The 24877-nt window shown below is 52.2% G+C and overlaps 1 long non-coding RNA gene across 2 annotated transcripts; it reads right to left on the bottom strand.

Moving 5' to 3' along the window:
* Positions 1-20780: 20780 nt before the first annotated feature.
* LOC118924226 (uncharacterized) lies at positions 20781-24877 on the bottom strand. 2 transcript variants are annotated; one of them, XR_008993665.1, is made up of 3 exons: positions 23656-24877; positions 21677-21812; positions 20781-20855 (listed from the first exon to the last, which is right to left on the bottom strand). It is a non-coding gene; the product is annotated as an uncharacterized LOC118924226 (long non-coding RNA). The 2 variants fall into 2 exon arrangements; XR_005029505.2 differs by having other exon boundaries at positions 23728-24877.

The raw sequence follows: 24877 nt of genomic DNA, 5'->3' as shown, positions 1-24877 counted from the left end.
GCCGAGCATTGATTTTTTTCTTTTTTTTTTCTTTCTTTCTCTCTCTCTCTCTTTTAATGCTAGAGCATCATCCAAAAATCTATCAATACAAACAACATCTTTGGAGAAAATACCAGCAGTCCCAGGCTATTTCTCCATTAGCCCCAAGGTGCTAGCCTGAGATCAGGGGGCCACTTCCAGGAGACCCGACCTGGGGTGTCCCTTCTCAGCATGTTAGACTCCCTCAGGAATCTCTGGTGTCCCTGTGTTAAAAGCCTTTATACCGCGACCCCATGAGGCTACTTAAATATAAATTCATTTTCATTAGCTAAAATTAAAAATTCAGGTCCTCAGTCAAACAAGCCACATTCAAGTGCTCAATAGCCACGTGTGGCTTGTGGCCACCGTATTGGATCACTCAGGTGTACGGTGTTCTGTCCTCAAAGAAAGTTCTGCTCTAGAACAAGGAGACTCAACATGGTTTTTCTGTAAAAACAAAAAAAGGGAAAAATAGCAGCAGGGGACAATATGTAAACAAGGAGGTAGGTGTAGCTATGTTTTAATAAAACATGACTTACAAAAATAGGCAGTGGGCCGGATTTGGCCCGCGGGCCATAGTTTGCTGACTCCTGCTTCAGGGGCCTCTTCAGAAAACTTAAGGCTCTGAAGGTCAGTTATTTAGAAAATAGAAAGGGGCACCACGGGCTGGAAACATTTCATACCTTGATTTGTTTGGGGTGGTGGTTAAATGGGGATAAGGTAATCGCTGTGCATTTTACCATATACACACTGTCTTTCAATTCTTTAACATCTTTAGAATGTTGGACTGTCTTGAGATGTCAGGATCCTGTAGGATTCCTGAGCACAGTCTTACCCCACTAAAGCTCCGGAGGTCTCTGAGTGGGCATGATGTGGGGACGTCTCCCATCTAGAACCCCCTTCACCTGGACCTTGGAAGAGTTCTGGAGCTAAGAAAAGGTTTAGCCACAATAGCAACCAAAGGACAAATCTGTTTGTCTCTGGCTTTGAGGAATGCAAGAATCCTTGAGAGAAGCAGATGCCACACAGGACTTGGAGCTCAAACCCCGGGGAGGTGTCCCGGACTCCAGTTCCCACTTTGGTTCTCTTCTTCCACATTTTGCATATTGGGTTTCTGAGCAAAAATTCACCCATGGAACACTCCTGCACAAACTACTGCCTTTTAGTCTTGGAGTCAGAGCATGTTAGCCCAGAACAAGCAGCAGTGTGGAGAGCTGAAAGCACAGATTCTGAGGCCAGGAGGCAGGGTTCAAATCCCAGTTCTAGCAGTGTGACTTTAGGGAAGTCATTTCCCCTCTCTGTACCTCTCTTTCTTCTCTGTAAAATGGGGTTGACGATTAGAACCAACTTGTAGGTTGTTATGAGAATAAAATGTATTAATGCTTGAAAAGCACTTTGAACCATATAAAACATCTCATGTTTGTTAAAGAAAAAAGACTTTGGAGCCTGCCTGGGACCACCTTCTCGTTCATGCAACAATCCTTACTGATAGAGATGCCTGGCCTTGGGAAACGGGGCATCCTGGCTAAGCAGGACAAACACCCCTCTTTGCTTACCTCGCACGTCTCCCCTATTTCTTATTGGCCAGCTGCCCCACCTCCAGGTCCCTGAAGCCAGCCCCTACGAAGACCAGCAACTCCACAGGACGCCCAGACCTCAGTCCAGAACCGGCTCTGCTCCAGGAGCTGCCAGCGTCTGATGTCCCCAGAGTGAGCTGGGACACGACAGGCCACTCTGTCCCAGACCTGGACCTGGCTGCCTTCAGCATCCCATTGCACACGGCCCAGACTCCCTCTCCCAGGAGGCTGGATCCTGCCCCTTGGAGACCCCACTGTGGGCACACAGGTGGCCTGAGGCTCTGACCCTGCAGACATTCACCTGCCCATCCATCCTGGTGGCTTCTTGCCGCTGAGGAGCCTCACCCTCTGTCAATCACTCACATGACAATGATTTATAGGACACCTACTATGTGCCAGTCTAGGTCCCCAAGTCCACAGGAAAGAAGAGATACACCAGTCTGCCCTAATGAAGTTCACATCTAGTTAGACATTCAATAAACAAGTAAAGATCATTTTACCTGGAGATCAGTGCAAAGAAGAAAATAAGTGGGCAGATTGGGAGCAGGTATGGTCACAGAAGGCTTCCTGGAGGAGCTGGCAATTACACAGAGATCCAGTGGAAGGGAAGGAGCCAGACATATGCAGATCTGGGCAAAGGGTATTCCAGGCAGAGAGGTCCATGCAAACAGTCCGTGCCCAGCAGCCCTCAGCAAGACCCTTTCCCACCTGCTCAGCTGAAACCCTGCTTTGATGTGGAGATGTAGACGACCGATCATGGACAGCACCTGGGGACCACCATCTGGGGCTGCAGCGCAGTGGTCTGGGTTCAAATCCTGTTTCAATCCTCTCCCAGCTGAGCAATCTCAGGCAAGGCCCTTCCTGGGCCTCAGGGTCCTCATTGAAAATGGAGAGCCTAATGCATCTGCCAGGGGTAGCGAGGGTCAGAGTGAGGGTGTAAAGGGCTTAGCACAGGGGTTACCAGCTAGTGAGTGGTCAACCAACATGAGCCAAGACAGAAAACCCCCGATGCCAGGCGAGGCCTGATTACAGATGTCTAGAGGTCACCTTTCAGACGCTTGTGACTTGAGACAAGGGCCAAGGAAGCTTGGGCAAAGGAAGGCTCTACTTGAAGCCACAAGATCTCTGCCAGCGGGCCAGCTCCCTCCCCGTCTGCTCCTAGCTCTGGAGGACCGGCCAGCCCCGAGGCAGCCCCAGGCGGCAGATGGGGCGAGGGGCAAGGAGTCAGGCTGGGCTGGCCACTGAGGAGCCACAAGGGAGGGCCTCAGTGCCTATCTGCTAAGTGGAAATATCAATGGAACTTGGCCCCCAGGGCTATGTGAGGGTTCGGAGGAGGGCCCAGCACCAGGCGGGCTCTGCTGAGCCTCCACAGCCCACCGCAACGCTCACAAATGTAAAAGTAGTTGTAATGTAGAAAATTTTTCCCTGAAGCTTTCTTTTCTTTTATTCAGTGAATATATGCTGAGACCCTTGGCATGTCTGAGTCCCTTGGTGCGTCTGACTCCATGTTAAGCGTCAGGTATACAAAGGTGCCCACAACAGCCACTCAAGGGCTTACTGAGCCAATGAAGAGGGTCAGCAAGGTTACAGGGGCATGTTTAAGCTGCTCAAAGAACAAACCAGAGGTTCCAAAAAGAGCAAACATTCTTCTCTGTCCTTTCGCTGGTTTGTATACTCAGCTTCACAGGAGCCAGGCCTTGGGCAGCAGGCCTTGGTGTCTGAAATCTGCCGGGGATCAAGTGGAGGGTCCCCTCCCCCAGCCCCAAATGTGGGACCTTCTGCTATGGCCTGGCCTCCAAGATGACCATATTCACCTCAAAATCTGAGTCCAAGTCCCTGGACCTGCTCTTGCCCTTGGGCAAGTCACACAACCATGCTGTACCTCACTTTCCTCATCTGCAACATAGGGGATGGTAACAACAGAAATGCCTCTGGGGCTGTCCAGGGAGCTACATGCAATGATAATGGTGATCTGAGTCCTGGAGGCTCCAACGGGAATCCCCAGCTCTCATTATTGTCTGTCTGGGGGATGATGGCAATTTCAGCACCAACATCAGCCTGGGTTCAAGGAGGAGAGACATACCCTTACATACCCCTAGCTCCAACACACTGGGTGACTACCCCACTCTGGCCATTTCCAGGTCACCCTGTGGAAACAAGGGCTCTTGGCTAAGTAGAGGTGACCACCAAGGATTCTTTCTCTTTCCTTATCATAGAGTTGTTGCTGAGAAGTGGTTGATCAGGTAGGGACTACATCTCCCAGCATGCCTTGCCGCTAAGGGTCATGTGACTAGCTCTGGCCAATAGACTGTGAAAGGAAGTAATTGCATCATTCCAGGACTGATGTGTTACCAAGTGGGTGTGTCTGCCCATCCTTTTGCCATCTGCCAGCTGAATGGAGTGGACTCCAAAGCACATGTTGAAGATGGTAGAGCCCCAGGATAGAAGGAGCCTGGGTGCCCGAATCACCACCAACCAGGATGCTAGCTGTAAACTGAGACATTAGTGAGAAACTTATTGTGTTAGACCATGGAAGCATCAATTTTTTCTGTTCACATAGCCGGCATTGCCTTAACTATTACATACACATTATATGTGAGGGTTTTTTTCAGTTGTATATATTCAGCAAACTTCTAATATCAATTATACAAGCTACTAATTTTTTAGCATTTAATTTGTGCCAAGCACTGGGCTAAGTCTTTTGCACATGTTTTCTTCTTTATCTTAACCACAGTTCTAAACACTGGGCTCATAGGATTATTAGTATTCTCACTTATAGATGAGGAAACAGACTCAAAAACATCCAAAAACATGCCCAGAGTCACTGGCTAATAAGTAGAAGTGGCTAGATTAGAATCCAGAGTTGACCTTCTGAATTACTGCCCTCCACGGCCTCCTGGAACCCACCGAGGTAGAAATTACAAGGCCTGATTTACCAGTGAGGACATGGAGGCTGGCAGGGCACCAATACCTTGGCCATGGTCACAAAACTAGTAAGTGGAGGGGCCTGGCTTAGAACCAAGTTGTCTGGCTCCCAGTCTAGTGTCTCTGCCTTACCCATCCTGCTGCATCAGTTCCCTCTCCAGTGAGCATTGAAGCCCTGTCCTTGTTTCTATCCACCAATGTTACAGTGTCATGGCTGAAGGCAAAGTTGGCATCCAAAGAGCCTGTTATGATGCTAAATAAATTTTTCTCTTGGCAGTCTTGGCACTTATTAAGCACCTGGGAGGCTGTTAGTGCCTTGTGCTGTCCAAAACACTCTTAATTATTGTCTAATCAAGATATCTTTCACTGTAGAAAGAAATAAGACAGGAGAGAAGGGGAAATGTACATGCACACAACTTCCAGGCCCTTGCTGTGCATTTCCCCTTGGCCATCACATCTTCTGAGTCTCAGTGAGGGAAGGGGGTAAAGAAATGATGGAGGGAAATTGTCTCTGAAAGGGGTTAACTCTCACCCAGCAATCCCACTTTATGGACTCGATCTGGAGGTAAGCTGGAATGAGTAAATGGTGAAGATGGACTTATAGGGAGGCTCATCATGATATTTTTGGTCATAGTGAAAAATTGGAAACATATGAAATGCCCACTGACAGAGCATGGGTTAAATAAACCGGTACATCCATGTAAGGGAGTACTATGCAACCATTTAAAAGAATGACCTAGAGCCATATGGGTGGATATGGAACAATCTGCAGAAAAAGCAGGATGTAGATCCATGCTTCCATTTGTAAAAAACAAAAAGACATTTATTACCATTACCAACATTTATTAAGGGCTTCATATACTCTATTTGACATAGTCACATTCATTGCCTCACTTAATCCTTGCAAGAATCCTATGATGTAGGAACTATTATCATCCCAAAGTTATAGATGACAAAACTAAGGCTCAGAAAAGTTCTGTAATGAGTACCCCAGGGTCACATCTTTAGTGAGTGGCGTGGCTGGGATTCATAGCCAGGAAGTCTGAAAGCTACTGCTAACCATTAAGCCACACTGCCTCCTCAGACAGAAACAAGCATAATGACTGACAAGAGATTCTCATTTCTTTGAATTGGGTGAAAAGGGGAGGGGCAGAGCATTGCTGGGCATCAAGGAGGTCAGGTTTTAGCAGCCATATGGGAACAGGAGGCAAAGTATTTGGATTGAGAACTCCTACCTAAAACCAGGAAACCCAAAGGCAATTTCCAAAGGAAGGATGAAGTAGGAAAAAAAATATTATGTGTCGGCAAAGAGCAACAACAAGGAATTTTGTCTGTCTTGGCTTGGGCTCAGAGTAAGGAAAAAATTTTCCTTAAAATTTTATAACCACGGACCTACAATCACATCAGTTTGGAGTTTAAATTTGTGCTGCCCGCATGGAAGGGAACCTCCGAACTGAGACCAGCGATGACGATATCATGGCAAATCAGGAGAAGCAAATGCTAAGCCTCTCTGGAGGGTGCCAGTCATACCCTCAATCATGAACCTGGGCTTCCCACAGATTTGCCATGCCAGAGATGAGCTTGCAATCACAAATCACAAAACATACGAGTAAACAAACCACCATAAAAAAATGCCTGGAAAGACACAGGAGGAACTGGTAGGAGTGACTGCCTTTGAAGAGTAGTAATGGGGGGATAATGTGGAGCAAGGCTGTGGCTTTTTATTTAACGCACATCTAAGACAGGTTGAGTTTCATAGAGTAATGAGTCTATAATGGGTTTTGTTTTTTTTCAAATAAGAGATATTCCAGTCGAGAAGAAAGGAAGGAAGAAAAGAAGCAGATAGGGAAAGAGGGAGGGAGAAAAGCTAGCTTTTGCAGCCCAGGCCCCCACCTCTCAGATTCCTCCTTTCACCCCTGCCAGCTACAGCTGTGGCCGCTGGCCCTGGTGATGCTTCAAAGAGCTGGGATCCTTCCCATTGGCCAAGGATGTTTTCATGTGTAGTGATCAGCCAGTTCATCAGAAATTCATAGTTGGGGTCCATGTCCCCAAAATGCCCCCAACAGAAGGGAGTCCCTACTTTAATTCCTCTGCTGGCATTAACCCATCACCAATATCTTTGTTTCTACCTCTTAAATATTCCTCAAGCCCCACCACCTTTCTCCATCTCCAATCCCTTCTCTGTCCAGAGCATATCTCAGGCCAGGCTCAGAACACAGGGCTCCAGGCTCTTCTGCTGAACCCACCAGCCCATCCTCTCAAAATGCAAATCAGATTACTCTCCTGCTTGAAAATGTTCCAGTGGTTTCCCTCGGCTCAGAGTAAACTACAAGTTCCTGGGAGACACAAACCGCTTTTTTGCCTCGAAGTTCCTTTTCCTGCTCCCTTCTGCCTATGGAGGTCTTCACTCTCTACAGCTCCTAGGAGCTCCCTTCTGTCTCCTAGATTGGATGTTGCCCAAGTTCATGAATGGCTGATTAGAGCCCACAGGTCTTTAAAATTTACTCAGCTGAGTTTTGTTTTTCAACACTGCTGACACTTTGATTTTAGAACTTCTGACCTCTGTAACCGTAAGGCAATAAAATGTGTGTTGTTTCAAGCCACTTAAGTTTGTGGTAATTTGTTACAGCAGCCACAGGAAACTAATACAGGGCCCCCCTCCTGTATTCCTCAGACTTGACCATCTCTGTGTTCTCTAGAGATGTCCAGCCTCAGCACCACTAACCTGAGGGCTTGTCTGGACATGCAGAAGGCACATGAGAAGTGCTGGGAAACTCATTGCTCTGGGAGCTGGTGTATGAACACCCCCGGCTCCCTCCCCCTACACTGGGCACAACCCAAAGGGACATGTTCCACAGATCCCCAAGGCCCCCCCAGGCCAGAACTGCAATCACCCACCATGATAACTGATTCTCCCCATCTCACTGCTTCACTCCTAGAATCATCTCTTAAACAAATCACTTGCCTTTCTAGAATCATCTCTCAAACAAATCACTTGCCTTTGAATCCTTATCTCTGAGCAACCCAAACCACGTCACTGTTTGCTCTCTCACCGTCCCCTCCCCTCCCAGCACCTAGAGTAACTGTAACTCCATGTCTTTCCACTGGGACCATCAGCCCCACCAGGCAGGGCCACATCTGGCTCATTCGCAGTGTGTCTCTGGAGCCTGGCACAAAGCCTGGCTTGCTGGGTATGCTGGATAAATGTTTGTTGAGTGGCTGACTGAATAAATCAGCTTTTTAGAGAGAGCTGAGAATCCTCCGGAAGGCGCAAGGTGCTCACACTGCCAACAGCTTTCTAAGTAGTCCTTTGGGGCTGCTTTAATGGAGCCCCAGTTCGTGTTACAATTAGCGGCCTCCATTTGCATGCAAATGATGAAGGTGCCAAAATACCAGGGGGGTGGGGAGTTTGTTCTCCTAAATGGATCAAACGCACCCTCTGCAGCCATCACCCACTTGTACAGACCAGGCTTCCTGACCTCTGTGGATAGTTCAAAGCCACCCAAGCAGGGTCACCCAACTCCTGAAGAGGGGCCCCCAGAAATGGGCTGACTCTGCCACTGGCTTCCCTGCGCTCTTGAGGAAATCTCCTGGAGGCACTAGGCGGCTTCCCACCTCCATGCCTTCTGGCAGGCTGTGCCCCCCAGTCTGGAATTCCTTTTGTGCACCCAGAAACCAGTCATTCATCTTTCCAGGCTCACCTCAAACAGGACCTCTCTAGGCCTTCCTAACTTGGACAGCCCACCTGAGCATCTCTGACGCCTACTGATTTGGGTGTCTTGGCCCCCATCCTGGGGCAGGAACCCTATCCACTCCTCCCCATCCCCCAATGCCTGGCACACAGTAGGTGCCCAATGCTTGCTGACATATACAGTTTCCCGTCCTTGGCTGTGAGCCTGAGAGGTCTGGAGGTTCACCCCACACCCCTGCCCCCAGCCCAGCAGCTGGCCACAGCTAGAATCTCAGAGACTGAAAACAAAGCCCTGGGAAGATTCCTAGGTGTTTCCAGAAGGAGAGAAAAGGGATGAGGAGGAATAGCCAAAGGGCTGGGACAGCTGGACCAAAGACAAGCCCCACCCAGTCCCATATTCCAGGCCCCAAGCCGGCACTGGGCACCCCACTTTGTGTACCATTGACACCACAGATCCTGGTCACAAGCTTCTGCTCCATGACGTTTGCAGGGCTCAGAGTATGGGGGTGTGATGATACATTTCTCCAAATCTCTGAACTAATAGATGAAGATAGCAACTCTGGGTTCTGGATTCAGGACAGGGATGGCCTCAGCAAGTCCGGGTCTTCCCCCATCAGGGGTGTAACCTCAGACAAGTCCCATGAGCCAGGGCCGCTCAACTGTAAGAAGAGACACACTCCATATCCACCTCCTGGCCCCGTGCACCCTCGGCGGGACCCCGCCTGGCTCATCTCAGCCTCCTTGCAGGGCAGCTCCAACAGTGCAGTGAGATGCACCTGGGAAGCGCTCACCAGGACCTGCAAAACTGGTCCTATCGGCATGCATCTTGTGAACACCTCCTGGGTGCCAGGCACCATGCTAGCCAGAGCCGAGTACACAGGAGGGAGGGGCAGGTCCCCGAGAGCCTGGCAGACAGGTCAGAAATTTGGGGTTTAAGTTTAAAGACAACAGGAAGCCCAGAGAACGCTTTAAGCAAAATTGGAACCCACCATGGGAGGTGCTCAAAGCAGATGTATCCTCATCTTGGCATCTGTGGGCATCTGGTCTTTTACCACCAAATGACCCTGCCCCCCCTTTCCTGCAGGGAGCTGCTTATAACTTTTGAATGTTCCTGGCACACTCTCAAAAGCTAGAATCTTCGGCCACCCTGTCAAAAGCAGTACACCCTTCAAAACAACACTGAACAAGTCAGGGATGGCAGTGAGAACTACAACCCAGTGGAGCAAAGAATTCCTGGTCATCACACTGTGCGCTGGGTCACCATCTGAGTAGAAGGTGCCCTGCCCCACCCTGGTTCTCTTATATTTTCCACAGAAAGTTCTGGCTTATTCCAGCAAATGCACCATCTTTCTTGGGGTCAACTGAACATTGGACTTCCCCTCCTACCAGCTTCTCACACAAGGTGGTCCTTGCTACTGACCCAACCTGCTCCGTACGTGCCATGACAAAGCCAGTTTGGCCAAAAGGAGACCTCCTGGGAAAGGGTTTCCCGCCATCTGCTGATGGCCAGTGACTTGGGCATCACAGGGGTCCCTGTTCTTCTTCCCCGTGGGACCCCAGCTCGGATGGGTGAGCTGTCGCCAGGTCTCTTCCTCACCAGGACCTAGAAGGTTTGCCTAGAGAGCTGGGGAAGAGTTGAAGCTCTCTGAGCCGGTGAAGATGGGCACACTCATTCTGGAATGATTCTATCAGCAAGTGTGTCAATGGCACGGCCTCCGTCAGATTTCTCCTCTCAGCCATGCTCTTCGTGGCTCTGTGCTTGCTGACGCTGCCTACCTCATCTTCCTCCATATCCCAGCTTGCCCTCCCCATTCCAACTTCCCCAAACCAGACGTCCCCTTCTCCGGGAAGCCCCTCTATCTGGAGTCCACCTATGATGCTGGTCTGTCGTGCAGGTCCCTCTCCCCCACTGGGCAGGGAGGTCCTCCAGGGTGGGAATTGGGTCTCACACTCTCACAGTCTGCCAGCTTCCAGGAACAGCAGTTTATGGTGCCCCACTCCTTAAACTCCTGAACCTCCGTTTTCTTAACTGGAGAATGGGATCATCACACCCACCTCCCAGCTTTGTGGGGAGAAGAAAACAGGCCAAAGAAGCTCCACACAGAAGGTGCCAAGGGCAGGAGAAGTGACTGGCCGCCCCCACAGCAGCCTGGGAGGCCAGAGCGGTGCCAGCCCCCACCTCGGTGAAGTGGGGATGGCATCTGTGTGCCTTGGTCCCCTGCTGGGGAAAAAGACAAGTAGAAGCACAGACTGTGGGTCACCTGCTCCTCCAAGCCACCTCCCTCTGCTGCCCTCCGCACCCCCGCAAGGCGGCCCCTTGCCAGGTTAACTCAATCCCCTCATACCACACAGGTCAGGGGCCCAAAGGGAGAGCCTGCCCCAGCCAGGGGCCAGCTGTCCTCACAAAAGTCACGAGGCTCGGCGTGGGTGGAAACTGAGCTGGGGAGGAGCCGGGCTTCCTGCCCTCGTCCTGGCCACGCCTGAGACAGAGCTGGGACCCCCATTCCCAAGCATCTCCTGGGCCCGGGCTTCCCAAACATCACCTCAAATCCCTACCCCGGCCCAGCGAGGTGTGTACCTTTAGTGTCCTCACACTACAGATGGGGAAACTGAAGCTGGGTGTTCCATGACAAGCCAAGGTTTCACAGCCCATAAGTGGGGTGCCAGGATTTGAACCCACATCTGTAGGGCAGTCCTATCCTCGTGACCTCAGTGTTTTTGGCCTGGAGACGTCCTTCCACGCCACCACATTCGGACTGTTTATTCTGTGTGTGCAGCGAGGAAGCCTTTGAGAAACAACAAAGCCACGGTTCTCATCAGGGCCCCTTGGGGTGTCCTCCACTGGGTCCAGGGGCTCCTGTCCAGCCAAGCCACCCCCATAACTCATGGCCCGGTTGGGGAGACTTGTGCCAGAAGACTGATCCCTGTTGCCCCACTGCTGCCTGGGTAGGGTCAGGACGAGACCAGAGCCACCCTCCCACCTGGCGACCTGCGTCCATCGAGGGCCTGCTATGGTCACTGCCCAGGGAGTAGCTCCAGGCACTTCCGGTATGTGCCTCCTGTGGTCCCACTTCCCAACCTTTATGCCCTCGTGGCCTTCCTCATTCTCTCAGCAAACAGCCCCTGATCCCCAGGGACAGAGCAGGGCACAGGATGAACACAGTCCTTTCTCTATTATCACATGCAGGAGACAGACGATACACAGTAAGCCAAACAATCACTAAATAAGTAAAGGTTGCACAGAGTACGGGAGAAGTGGAATACGCACCAGGTAGAAAGTGTAGCATGTGAGGCAGCCGGGGGGCTGGGAAGGCTGCCTGGAAGAGGAGGCCTAGGAGCTGAGAGCTTAGACATGGGAAGAGCTGCCATGCAAAGGGCTGGGGGATGAGCATGGATAGAGGGGTGGGCTGAGAGGAGGGTTTGGCTGCCCCCCCATAGAGTGGGGCTCCATCAAGGTGATTCTCAGTGTCTGCTTGACCTTTTGCCGTTGGACCACACCATCCTGCGGCAGCTGGTCTCATATTGCAGAGCGGTTTATAGTTTCCAGGGCGTGCTCCTACTCGGCCCTCTAGCTCCTCACATCTGCCCTGCAGAGCACAGATGAGGACACTGAGGCTCAGGGAAGAACGTGTCATCCAGGGTCACACCGCCAGGTGTCCCCCTCCTAGCCCAGGCCCCTGCCCCAGGAGGGGGAGGCCGGAGGGCCCCTGCTTGCACCCCTTCCGGGCCCGCCGGCCTCCCAGGAGGGGAGGCAGCTGGGCACCAATCCATATATAACCTACTTCACGTGCCTTCCCTGCATTAATAAATGGGGAACCGAGGGGTCGTAAATCCTGGACCTGCCAATGTCCCCGGGACCAGCTCTTTCTCCGGCCACGCACTAGTACTTTTTACAACCCATTAATTAGTCCCTCTAATAAAGTTTGACAAAATGATAACTTGCCCATGAAAAGTGTTGTAATAAATACATTTTCCCTAACTTTCAAGCATTCGAGCATGGCTGCCTCATAAACCCTGCGCCATGGTTCACTGCCTTATTGTCTCTCTATATTTCTCCATCACTATGGAAGTTCAGGGCCTGGGGCCTCCTGCACTCAGGGTAGCCTTGGGACTGACTCCAGGCACCCAGTCCCTCCAGGGAGACAGTCCTGGGTGGTCCCTCCCCAGCTCACAGACCTGCAGTGGCTCCCACCTCCCAGAACTGGGGCTCCTCACTCCAGTCCCATCTGCCTGAGTCCTGCTCCATCCATGTGGCATCTGAAGGAACAGCCTGGACGCTATGTTTTCTTCAAATGGATTCACTTCAATAAATTTATTTTGCAAGGAACTTTTATATCATCATTACAGAAAACTGGGAGAGCAGTATGACAACCCCTGAAATGGAAATAAAAATGGATACAATGAAACAAACAGGATGTCATTAAATCCCAGGCAACCAGGACTACTGTTTGCCTAACACTCCGGGCTCGAGGCTGCCTACTCTCTCTGCTGCAAAGGGAGGTTGGCAGGGGCTAGAGAGGCGTTAAAGATACACGTGCATCAAGGTGAGACTCTCCCCTCGGGGCAGACAGAGGGTCTGAAAAAGAATTTCGAGAAGAACCATCTTCTCCCTCAGAGAGTCTCTGCAGTTGAACACCACATCCCTGTAAGAAAGCCAGGGGGATTCTGTTTAGCAGCTGGGGTGGCACCCAGGTGGGGCTGTGGCTGGAGGCCCCATCGGGAAGGAAGTAGGGGCATCACCAGCCCAGTGTGTTTCAGATCAGTAACAGGAGACCGCGTTCTTCACATGTTATAGGAGTCAAGAGAACAGCCATTGTTCATATGACAGAGTAAGAAGCCCAAGGTGTGGTTGGCAGGGAGCAGGGTGGAGGGGTATCAGGGTTCACGCTCAGCCCTCCAAGATTGTATGTGCGTCCCCCACCCCGCTCCCTGAAGGAGAACTTAGAACCACTCCTAAGCTTGACATCAGATCTTGGCTGACCCCGAGCTGCGTGGGGCTCTCAGATTCTAGGCCCAGGTGCTCTTAGGCTCCCTCGCCCCCCACACCCGCCTGGCTGTGACACCAGGTCTTCACCACAGGGACCCCAGCCTTTCTCACTCGTGTCACCTAGTGTGATGACTGGGATGGAGGGTTATTACTCTGTTGTTTCAGCCCCTGACCCTGCACAGAAAAGAGATTCAGGCAATGTTGCTTGAATGAATGACTGAGGGAGAATGGGCCGTCTGATGGCTAGTCATCCTCATTTCACAGATGAGCAAAACAGGGCCCAAGAGAAAAAATGACAGGCCCCAGTGCCCAGGGAGCCTGGAGCCAAGCTGAAACACCAGGGTGCCATGCTGACACCTGCCCAGCACTCCTTCTCCTGCAGCCACAAAACCACCAGGGATGTTTCGGCTCCCATTGCTGCTCACATCTCAGGCCTCAGCCCCCAGGAGCCCACCTGGACAGGCAGGAACTTCCTACTTCTTTGTCCTCCTCAGAAATTTGCAAATTCACCAAACCAGCACTGCCCACTGGTAACCCACAATTGCTGACACGGGGAGCCCAGCCCCGGGCCCAGGTGCCTGTCCGTCACAGTGATGGCCTTGAGCTCCATGGGCCCCACTGATGGCAGGCGCCCTGCTCACAGCTGCTCCAAGTGCCCCAGTGGTCACTGCTCATTTGTCACAGCTGCACCTCTCAACAATCCTTCAAGAAGAAAATAATTGTGCCATTTGAACCGGTACACCAACTAAGGTTCCAAGAAGTGAACATGCCAGGCCCAGGCCGAAACACTCTGGTTCCCCTCTCCAAAGGGCAATCGCTGGGCTTGGCCCTGATCTAAGGCTCTTGCACCTGAGGAGGGACTTGTCTGCCACCCAGTGCCTCAAATCCCACCAGTAGTCTCACCCATTTAACGTAGTAGCTTTAATGTAGCAGCAAGGGAGTCTAGCAGAGTGAAAAGAGCATTGGATTAAGGAAATTAAAACCTGGATTCTGGTGGTACTTGTGCTGTCAATCATGACCAGCTGTCCTGGGCCCAGCATTCCAGGAGTAGAGATGGGGAGGGTGTTGGACTACAGCATAGCCCCCCACAGTGTGGGGGATGTGCCCTGAGAGGTTATTTTAGGGGGACATGTGGAACTGGCATTAAGAATTACCTAACGAAAACACTGCTTCCTTTCTGATCACATTCCCAATTCTAAACAAGAAGAAAATCTCAGTTTGGTGCTGATGTGTCTTTACCACCTCCCCTTTGGCTACCTCTCTTTTTAATAGAAAACAAACAGGCTTCAGTCTCAGAGCCTTGTGCTTCTCTATTTTCATTGCATTTCAGTTTGCATTGCACTGCATTTCATCTATTTAGGGCAAGTGAAAAACGCACAACCCATTTACGATACCAGTATAAAGTGTCCTCTTTAAATGCATTCCTTTAACTTGAAAGAATGAGTTGATATAAAGAAAAGCACTGAATACATGCGGGCATCAGTGGACATGAAATTGGGAAACTTGCAAAGCGGAAGGTGAATGGCAGATGTGGGGAAGGCCCCAGCCGAGAGGCTTTCTTGGGGCACGTGGGGGCTGCCAGCTGGGCGGCCTGCTCATCATTAACAATCCCCGCTTCACAGTTTATAAAAGCTCTTGCCAGGCACAGTCTCAGGTGATGCATCCATGCCAAGGGACCCCACTTTACAGGGTCTTGCCCGTGGCTGCACCCTATAATCCTCACGGGCTGTAGTGGGCATTCCAGAGACATCATTAAATTGTGCTGTGTATGTAGCCTGAGAGCAAGGCATGACCTGAGCCCCACGGGCCAGAGGAGGAGAGGAAGGCTCACAGAGGCCGGGGGACTTGCCCGAGGTCATAACCCCGTGTACGAGTGCCCTGCAGCCGAGCACAAACCGGGGCTTCAAACCTATTCTCTCACAGTCCTGCAAACCAGAAGTCTACAGTCAGGTGTCAGTGGGGCCAAGGGCTCTGGGAAGGAGGCTTCCTTGCCTCCACCCCCTCCCGCTAGCTCCATATGCTCCTTGGTTTGTGGCTGCGTCCCTCCAGTCTCTGCCTGTCTCCATGTGCCTTCCCCTCTGTGTCATCCCTCCTTCCAAGGACACTTGTCATTGGATTTAGGACCCACCCTAGTCCAGGCTGATCTCATCCTTAACTACATCTGCAAAGACCTTTGCAGAATAATCACATTCACAGGTTCTGGGACATTTTTTGGAGGAACCACCAGCCAACCCACCATGAGTGGGGTCAGGATTGATAGTCAGAATGGAGTGTTCTTGTTTTCTCCACTCTACACACACACACACACACACACACACACACACACACACACACACACGCACACACACACACACACACACACACCCCTGTCCCCTGCCTGTGCCACCCTGGGCTGCCCATCCCGCTGCCCTCACACACAGGGCCAGCTCTCAGGGCTGCCTGGGCCCCGCACAAGTCTGCACTCCCGTTTAATTAGGACGGAAGACTGAGCTCTGCTCAGTGGCACCAGCGTCAATGCACCCACCTGCCTGGGGACCCTTCTCTTTGAGGAAATTTATGGTCATAATTTAGCAGGTGAATTACGGCTGTTGGCACCTGAGCTATGAGAGTTGCCTGGGCACATTACACCCACCCGCTGGTGCCCCTTGATGCCGGAGCCACCCTCACAGAGCCCGTAAGACAGGAGGTGGCAGAGAATGGGGGCCCCCAGGAGAGCCATGGAGCCCCCAGGACTGCGGTGGCCTCCAGAGCTGGGTTCCCACCCAAGAGCTACCCGGCTGGGCGAACCATGAGGGGTCGTGTGCCCGTCCCAGGTGCCAACGGCCTGGTGACACCAAGCGCAGTGCACGGAGCAGCAGCATTTGTGTAGCATCTACAGGATGGTTAGAAATGCAGAAACCTGGGATGCCACACTGAATGTAGGCCTGCTTGTCAGTAGCGCCCGCCCTGGAGAAGAGTGAGCAGTCAGGGCTGAGAAGCACTGGCAGAAGGCACAGGCCAGAGCCCAGCCCACGCAGGCCCAGGGCGCCTATGAATGCAGACAGCCCCCACGGTCCGTGACACACTCGTGAGCACACACATGTGCCTCCCACCCCCACAGAGACACACCACGCTCTGCTCCACCACCCCCTCACCGCCCCAGCGTGCATACATTTCACACATGCACAGAAGCACGCGCTGCCGGCTGCCCACACACAGCACACACTCCTCGTGTACCAGCGCACCTCCTGTGCTCCACTCCCGGACGTGCCGCCCATGAGGGGATTTCTGGCAGCTGAGAAGGAAGGCTGGAGGCTCCTTTCGCATGCATTCATTCATTCATCAATTGTTTACTAGCCAGCACCTGAGTGCCAGGTGCTTACCAGGTGCCTGTGTGCGTAAATGAAAGTGGAGATGAGAAAGGAGGAGTCGCTGGCCTCCGCTGGGTCTGACTGATGCACATACACAATGGCGGGGTGGTGGGGGGGAACCTCTCAGCCTGTGGGGAGAGGTGGACCAGAGAGACTTCCCATAAAGAGACCTGAGCTGGATCTCAGTGACTAAGTAGGAATGTCCTCGGTGGCAAAGTGAGGAAGGGCGTTCCTGGCAGAGGGGACAGCAGAAGCCAAGGCCACATAGATGGTGCAAGGTGGATGCTGTGCCCTGATGGGAGGCAAGGCTCCTAACCAGGATTCGACCCTCCCGTTCTGGCAGGCCAGGCCACCAGCTGGGTCACCCTCATCTCCTCCTCAGACCCCAGCAGCAGCCTCTTCATGAGCTTTGTACTGGACTCCAGTCTCGCTCCTTCCAGACCCATCCACCTCCCTTGGAGCCGCAGGGATACTCCTGAGGCAAATCTGATCATATCACCCTCTGCATATTCCCTACCTTGGCTGCCTAGTGACCTCGGACTAGAGACCAAACTTTCCACGGCCCTTAAGTTCTGTCCTCTCTTGTCGTATCTGCCATGCTGTTTCCATCATCCCCAGAGTGTGTGTCTAGCTTCCTTCCCTTTCTGTGTGCTGTTCCTTCTGTCTGAGAGACCCTTTCCCAATTCCATTCTCCATCTATCAAACTCCTACTTACCCTACAAAACCCATCCTGCCAAAGATGTCCTCATTCACAACACCTTGTCTGACCTTTCAGCCTAAGAGGTGCCTGGGAAGGGAGCCTCGGGCCACAGTGGTTTCCTAGAGGAGGACAGGCTCTCTTCCCCCTTCCTCAGTGACCTCCGCTCCCTCCCATGATGACAGACCAGCTGCTGTCCACCCAGCTGGAGACCAGGACATGGGTTTTGCCAGCTCTGCTCTGTAAAATTGCCCTCTGTAGCTATTTTCAGCCTCCCTGTGCTTGGTCGAGGCAAAGATGCACTCAGAAGTGAAGTCCCAAATTAGGTTGCTTGGAATTCTGACCCAGCACAGTGAACAGATCCCAAACACTGTTAATTATGTTTCCCGTGGCCAGTGTACACAGAAACCGATCGATCCACCCCGCGCTGCCAATTATGGAGGCGCTGCAGCATCAAGACTCCTTGGGGGGGGCGGGGAGGCTTGGGCACCAGCGGTGGGTGGGCCTCCAAGGACTTCCTGCAAAGCTTCGCATAGACCCACCAGCCTGCCTTTGAGGCGTGGCACCCGCAGGCTCAAGCCGGACAGAGCTGGGCTCTCAGACACAGAGAGCAGGCGGCCATGAGAACCCTTCACGTGGAAGGAAGCACATGGCCTGATTCTGTGGGTGCTGTGGTACATGAGCACTAGAGTCAGAGGTGTGTGTGTGTGCACGTATGTGCAGAAGACATAACCTCAGGTGCACGTGTGTAAGTGTGTGCAGGGGCATGCCTAGAGAGATGCACATTTAAAGGCATGAGTGTATATGTTCATGTCTGAGAGCTGGTGTCCTTGTGAGAGGGGGTGGGTGTAGGTGGGGACCCAAGTGAGCATGTGAATGCGTGTGAAAATAAAAGTGTGCCCGCGGGTGTGGGGGGCAGTGAGACAGTGAGCATGAGGGTGACAACATCCCTGAGGCGGTGTGTTTGTGGGTGGGAGGGTGGGCTAAGTGCCGGAGCACATGTGTACAACTGAAGAGGCAAGTGTGAACAAAGGCAGTGTGTGGTTCAGGACGTGTGTGACAGGTGTAGGCAGGAGGGTGATCAGTACTGTGCACAGGTAGTGGTGAGAGTGGGCATGTTGGTGAGAGGTGTGTGAAGGTGCGTGGGAACACTGATCAACCGTATTCTTAGGCATTGATCTTCCCTGCCCCTTCCTGAGGAGGGACCCTGCTTCCTGACGTCCATCAGGACCACGTAACTTGCTCTGGACAATGAAACGCCGAATTTAGAGGGTTGGCATAGAAGGCAAAGTGCGAGGTGCCTGGGAAAGTGCCTGAAAAGCATAAAGCAAAGGTAGGCAAAATTTCTCAATAAAGGGCCAATTAACTCTATGCATTGTGGGCCATAAGGTTTCTGTTGCTTGTAGCACAAAAAGAACCACAGACCATACATAAATGAATGGCCATGGCTGTGTTCCAATAAAACTTTATCTGTTGGGCTGTGGTTTGCCAACTCCTAATTTAAAGTAACATGCAGATACCAAGCCCTCCTTAGCATTCCTGACCCATCTTCTTTCTTAACTCTCCCCACTTTCTTTATCTCCATACCCCACAGGAAAACAATGTCCTTTCTGGGCACCCATTTTAGAGATGAGGAAACAAGGACATTAAAAGGGGAAGACTCACACTTATTATATAAAAAATAAAAATAAATAAATAGAAACACTCAAGTGGGTATTTTTTTTAACTACTTATTGAAGGTATGAATGGGCCTTGGAGATACAAGCTACAGATAATACTCATGCTCCAAACTGTTGATCGCATACCCGTGGCAGACATTGCTAATCAACCCCAGAATGCTTTTCTGTGAAGCATTGATTTGGGTTCTCAATTCTCAAGTCAGCATCCCTCACAGCCACCTCCAATCAATATAGACTCATAAGAGGAAGTGGGGTTTAGCTCATCCTACTTATTTTGTGGATGAGGAAATTGAAGCAAAAGGTCTCCTGAGGAGTCTATGTGGCCCAGCCGGTGCCCTCTGGCTGCCTGCTTCACCCAGCCTCTCCAGAAGCTTCGGGGAAGGCCTCATCCAGCTGGGCGGGAGGGGGTGCCAGGGAGGAGCACAGCTGGGCAGCTGGCATGGGCTCATCTCAGCCCTTCCCAGCCCATCCAGGCTGTGATCGCCACTCTGGTGACGTCCCTTCTGCTCTCCGCACGCCTGCTCCCCACAGCTGCTCTTTTGAAAGCCCTGCCTGGGAAGCTGTAGATGCATCTCTCTGTTCCCTTTTCAGACTATTGTCCTCTCATTGGCGCCAGCCGTGTTCTTCTCTTGGCCACTTAATTAACAGTATTATTAGTGCTGAGAGGAAAGAGTCACTCTGATCCTTTCTCATAGCAACTCGCACTTGGGAGTTTGAGCCACAGGCAGACAAGAAGCAGAGGCTGGTGCCAGGAGAGGCCCCTCTTCCCACCTCCAGGGACCCTTACTTGCCAGTGCTCAGCTGGACTGCTTGGGCCACCTCCCTGGGACAGCCACTGAGGGCCTGTGAGAAGGGTCGGTGGGGAGACGGCTTGCAACACACCTGTCTGGAAGCACCCCAGCCGGAGTGATAAACCCCGTTCTGAGCTATGGGTGCAGGTTAAGTCTTTGCAGAGAGACGTTAGGGCTCTAGCCCTTGGATGGGCTCAGAGCCCAACAGTGTCCTGACCACCTCTGCGCAGAGAAGGAGCAGAAATAGAAGGAAAACATGCCCAGCAGCTGTGTGACATTGGGCCAACCCACTACCATGTCTGTGCTCAATTTCTTCTGTGCAGAAAGTGTTTATGATGCATGTGCTCCAGGGCTAAGCCACCCATGTATACCATCTCACCTGTGGTTTGCTCTGGTAATCTCCTGCTACATAATGGATCACCTTAAAACTTAGTGCCTTAAAGCAATAACAAGCATTTAGACTGCCTATGAGTCTGGAATTTTTGTGGGACTCAGCAGGGATAGCTTATCTGCTTCCCATAGCATCAGCGGAGGCAGAAAAACTATGGAAAAATGGATCCAAAATAGTTCATTCACATGACTGGCAGGGTGATCCTGGCTGTTGGCTAGGGGCTCAGCTGGGCTGTACATGGGGGGGTCTCCATTCATCTCCACAGGCTGCTTGAGCTTCCTCACAATATGGTGGCCAGGTTCCAACAACGAGCATCCCAAGAGAACCATGCACAAATGCATGGCATTTTTGTGACCTAGTCTCAGAAGTCAGAGCATTACCTCCGCTGTACTCTGCTAGCTGAGGCCATCACAAATGCCACCCAGGTTCAAGGTGGGGGGACTCCACCTCTTGATAAGGATGTGGTGAGGTTCTACAAGGATGTGAGGCATGGGAAATACTGTGACCATCTTTGGAAAACAGTCTGTCACATTCTTCAAACAACGGTGAGGTAGGTACGATAATTATTCCATTTCACAGAAGAAATGAGGTTCAGAGAAATTAAGTAATTTTCCAAAGTCACCCAGCTAAGTGGTTGAGCAGAGATTTAAACATATACAGTCTGACTTCAAAACTTACAGTTTTCAAACATTTTATTTTTCTTTTCAGCTACAGAATATTTCTTCCTCATAAAAGCTTCCAGAAGAGTTCTGTGGAAGACAAGGGGAAGAAAACAGAGTGAGTGAGTTTGCTGTGTTCCCCACACTTTCAGGAACTTAAGATTCCAAGAAACGGTTTGAGAATCTGCAGGGACGCTGCTCCCCAAGTCCCACCCGGCAGCAGGACACCCTGCTCTGTCACCCAGCTGGCCTGCCTGCGCTCGACCCTCTGCCCCACTGTCTCGTCTTGTGAGCCTCCTGAATCACTGAGCCTCCTCCACATGAATCCTAGCAGCCCCAGTTGCTTCTCCTTGCCCCCAACTCCCATCCCATCCCCCAGGTCTTATTGGAGGTGATGTTCAAAACAAACAGCAGCCAGCCACGTAAGGGAGGTTGGAGGAGGCATGGTCTGAATGGAGGGGTCAGCGAGCACGGAGGCTGGGAGGGCAGAGTAGCTGGGCCACAAATCATGAGCCGGAAGCAGCATGAGCTCAGGCTGGCGGGAAGGGCAGGGGCAGGGACTGAGGGGCTGGGGGGACAATGGGGTGCAGAAACATAGAAGGGCTTTGCGCAGGAAAGAGCCATGATTGCATCTGGCCTTTGGGAAGGGGCCTCTAGCCATGGTATGGACCAGGGCTTGACCGGAGGTGCTGCACTGAAGGGGGTCTGGCCACCCTAGGGCTGGAGGGTGGGGGCAGCACCATCAGCCCTCGAGGCCCAGTGGAGGTGGAAGGGCAGCTGGGACTCAGGCTGGGAACAGAGTGGATGATCGGTTCTGGCGGGGACCACCGTTCCTGCTTCCAGGACACCCCCAACAAGACAGCTCCCTGGGACAGACAAGCCTGCGATGTGAGGACGAGTGAGTGACTCACCGGAGCCCCGCCCCAGGCTGCCAGTTAGGCTGCTCCAGCGTCAGCCGGAGGCCTCTGGGGCTGCCTGCACGTCACTTCCTTCCCGGGAGGCCTGAGGTGTTCCTTACGCGGTGGCTTTGACATGAAAATGTTTTAACTATAAAAAGAGCAGTTTAAAATAGCCACCTTGTCACAAGGTGTAGGGAAAAGAGACACCCCCTCCCCACCCACAGGCATGAGGTGGAAAGTCACCGCCTCTCAGAGCGACATGGGTCAACACCCACCCCTCTCCCCACCACTCCGAGCAAATCCCGGCAACTTCATGGAGGATGGCTGACACCCCTCCCCGAGCTCCACAGTCTCCTGCTTTAGGCAAAGCATCTCGGGGATCAGTGACGTCTGCCAGCTTCATTCTCCCTCCGCTCAGGGTTCAGCAAGGGTAAGGAAAACACGCCTCAGTCAAGAAGCCAGCTGGTGATCCAGGAATGCCCGTGGGGGTATTGCTCACAGCCTGGCTCTGGGCACAAATGCACCTGGGCTCAAATCCACCCCCGTCCCCCACTGGCTGGATGATCTTGAGCAAATGACTTAACCTTTCTAGGCCTCAGTTTCCACATCTGTAAAATGGGGTTCAAAACACAGGGAGCCCAGAGAGGCATCAGGGGACGTGCATCAGGAAGGCTGGAGCTGGAATGGCCTGTATCTGACATGCAGGCCCAGCAAGTGTCCATGTCCCATCAAAACAAGAAAGAGCACGATCCACGGGGACAGTCTGGGCACCTTCAAGCTGCTTGATTAATGTTCCATTTAGTGTGATAAACAATATAATTACTCAACTCCTGCGAACTCCACTCTGAGCGGGCTGGGCAGGCTGGGTGAGTGGGCAGGACGGGCCTTCTGAGGCAGCCCTGTTATTAATTACAGCCACTTAAGCACAGCTCTGGAAACCTATGTCACACCTTCTTGGCTGCTGAGAGGGGGAGAGGTGGGCAAAGATGGGGTCTCATGGGTCTTCATTATGGCGTCCAGCAAAGTGGGCACAGCCAGAGAGACTTAGGGAAGAAAATCCCCCTTTCTCCCTCACTGTCATTGCCTGTTCTCAGCCACAATAAATCCATGTAACAAAATAATAACATAACTTCAGTGGCATCCAGTGCCAAGCATTTATTGCTCAACATCTAGAGGGGTTGGGCGGGTGACTCGGCCACTCGTGGCTGGGTTCACTCTCGTGTCTGGGATCGGCTGGCTGTTGGCGGATCTGGGCTGGCCTCGGCAGCACCGTTGTGTTCCCTGTGCCTCTCGTCTTCCAACAGGCTAGCCCAGGCTTATTCTCATGGCATGTGGCAGGGGTCTGAGAAGAGTAGAAACTGCAAACCCTCCTTAAAGGCCAGCTTAGAACTGCCATAATGCCATTTCTACGACATTCTATTGGCTAATAAGTCACATGACCAAGTCCGGCTTCAGGAGGTGGGAAATGAACTCCAAGTCTAGAAGGAAAGAATGCAAAGCTACCTCATAAAGAAGCACAGATAGGGAAGGAAGTGGGGGAGGAGGAACTGCGGGCTCTCTCGTGCAGTTCAAACCCCACCAGCCCCCTGTAGAGAATTTACGGGCACCAGTTTTGGGGCAGTGTAGGCATTCTGGCTCTGCCATTTGCCCATTGTGTGCCCTAGAGTGAGTCCCTTGACCCCTCCATACCTTCGCTTCCTTATCTGTAATACGGGGGTAATATTAATCATTACCAAGGGATGCAATAAAATAATTCCGACAAGAGGCTTAGCTCAGTGACTGGCACAGCATCGAGTTCTTAGGAAATGGAGATGATTATGGTTATTAATATCTGTAAATAAGAATATTAATACCCATCTAGAGAGCAACTCTGAGGAACAATGAGGGTAATGAACCTTGGAACCAGGAAAGGCTTGCATTTATCAATACTGTTTTAGTCTTAGGAGACAGAAACACAAGCCCAATCAGCTTAAGCAAAATAGGAGGTATACCTGGCGCTCTTGTCACCAGAAATCTGGGGAGGAGGACAGGTGTGAGACAGACCTCCAGGATGCCAACCTCACCTGGACATTTCCTTTGTCTTCATCTGCTTCTCTCTTTACTGCACCTTCTTTGTCTCAGACCAGCCTCTCCCCAGAGCGGGGGACACGGTCAGCTCAGGGCTCACCTCTTCCTCCAGCCCAAGAGCAGAAATCCCAGGGAAGGGATCTGATTGGCCCGGTGTGGCTCACATGCCCATCTTTAAGCCAATCACTTGCAGTCAGAGGGTGAGCTATTTGACGGGCAGCCCCCATCAGAAGTACATGTTGAGAAGAGGAGACATAGATGCCTGGAAAGAGAGGGGTAAAGCCCAAGGGCCTGCTTCGGCTCTGCCCACTACTCTCCAGGTCTGCCTGCCCCACGTGACAGACAGAGACCCCCCCGCAAGTCTCAGCAAAGTCAAGAGGCTCGCTCAAGTCCCACCACAAGAAAATAAAACCTCACTCCTGACGTTATGGGCCACCGTGTCTCTCAGAGGGAGGAGTCCCTCAAGCTCAGGCAGCCCTGCCCAGCACCTCACCCAGCCGGGCCGAATTCTCCTGCGTCTTGGTCCCTGTCCATGTGTCCCTGGCGCACGCACAGGATGAGCCGCGGCATCTGGTTGCTCATTCCTGGGCTGGTCGCTGCCGCCAGTGCTGCCGGCCCGTTCTGCCGAGTCTTGGAGTTGTCAAACATCTTGGAAGCGATCGCCCACATATTTTAGGTCCAGCCAAGGCAGCCTGCCTTCGTCCAGCATCATTTGCTGCATATTCCAGAAGAAATTGGATCCATATGGAACGAATTCCTCCACATTCATCTCACACGGGCCAGACTTTGGCACAAAAGGGCTGAAGGCTGTGGTATGGCTTCTCCTCCTTCCCTGGGGACAGAGCACAGCCCCCAGTGCCAAGGGGATGACAAGCCTCACAGAAGGTGGGGCTGGTGCCTTCAAGGTCTACGACCCATAGGGTCAGAGCAGGACAAAGGCTGGGGACAAGAGAAACCCGCCAGCTCTGTGCCCGGGGCGTGGGGAAAGGCTGGGGTACAGCCTCTGCCACCTGCTGCCTGTAAGCAAATGCCATGGGGACCAGAGCTCAGCACTCAGGGGCCGGGACACCCGGCTGCCCAGCCCCACTCCCGTTCTGTAGCTCAGTGGCCACAGGAAAGCCTGAGTTTCCTCGTCCAAAAAATGGG

Source organism: Manis pentadactyla, chromosome 14, assembly GCF_030020395.1.
Source record: "Manis pentadactyla isolate mManPen7 chromosome 14, mManPen7.hap1, whole genome shotgun sequence".
Taxonomy (NCBI): domain Eukaryota; kingdom Metazoa; phylum Chordata; class Mammalia; order Pholidota; family Manidae; genus Manis; species Manis pentadactyla.
The sequence above is the reverse complement of the archived record's forward strand: the minus strand, read 5'-3'. Positions and strand labels throughout refer to the sequence as shown.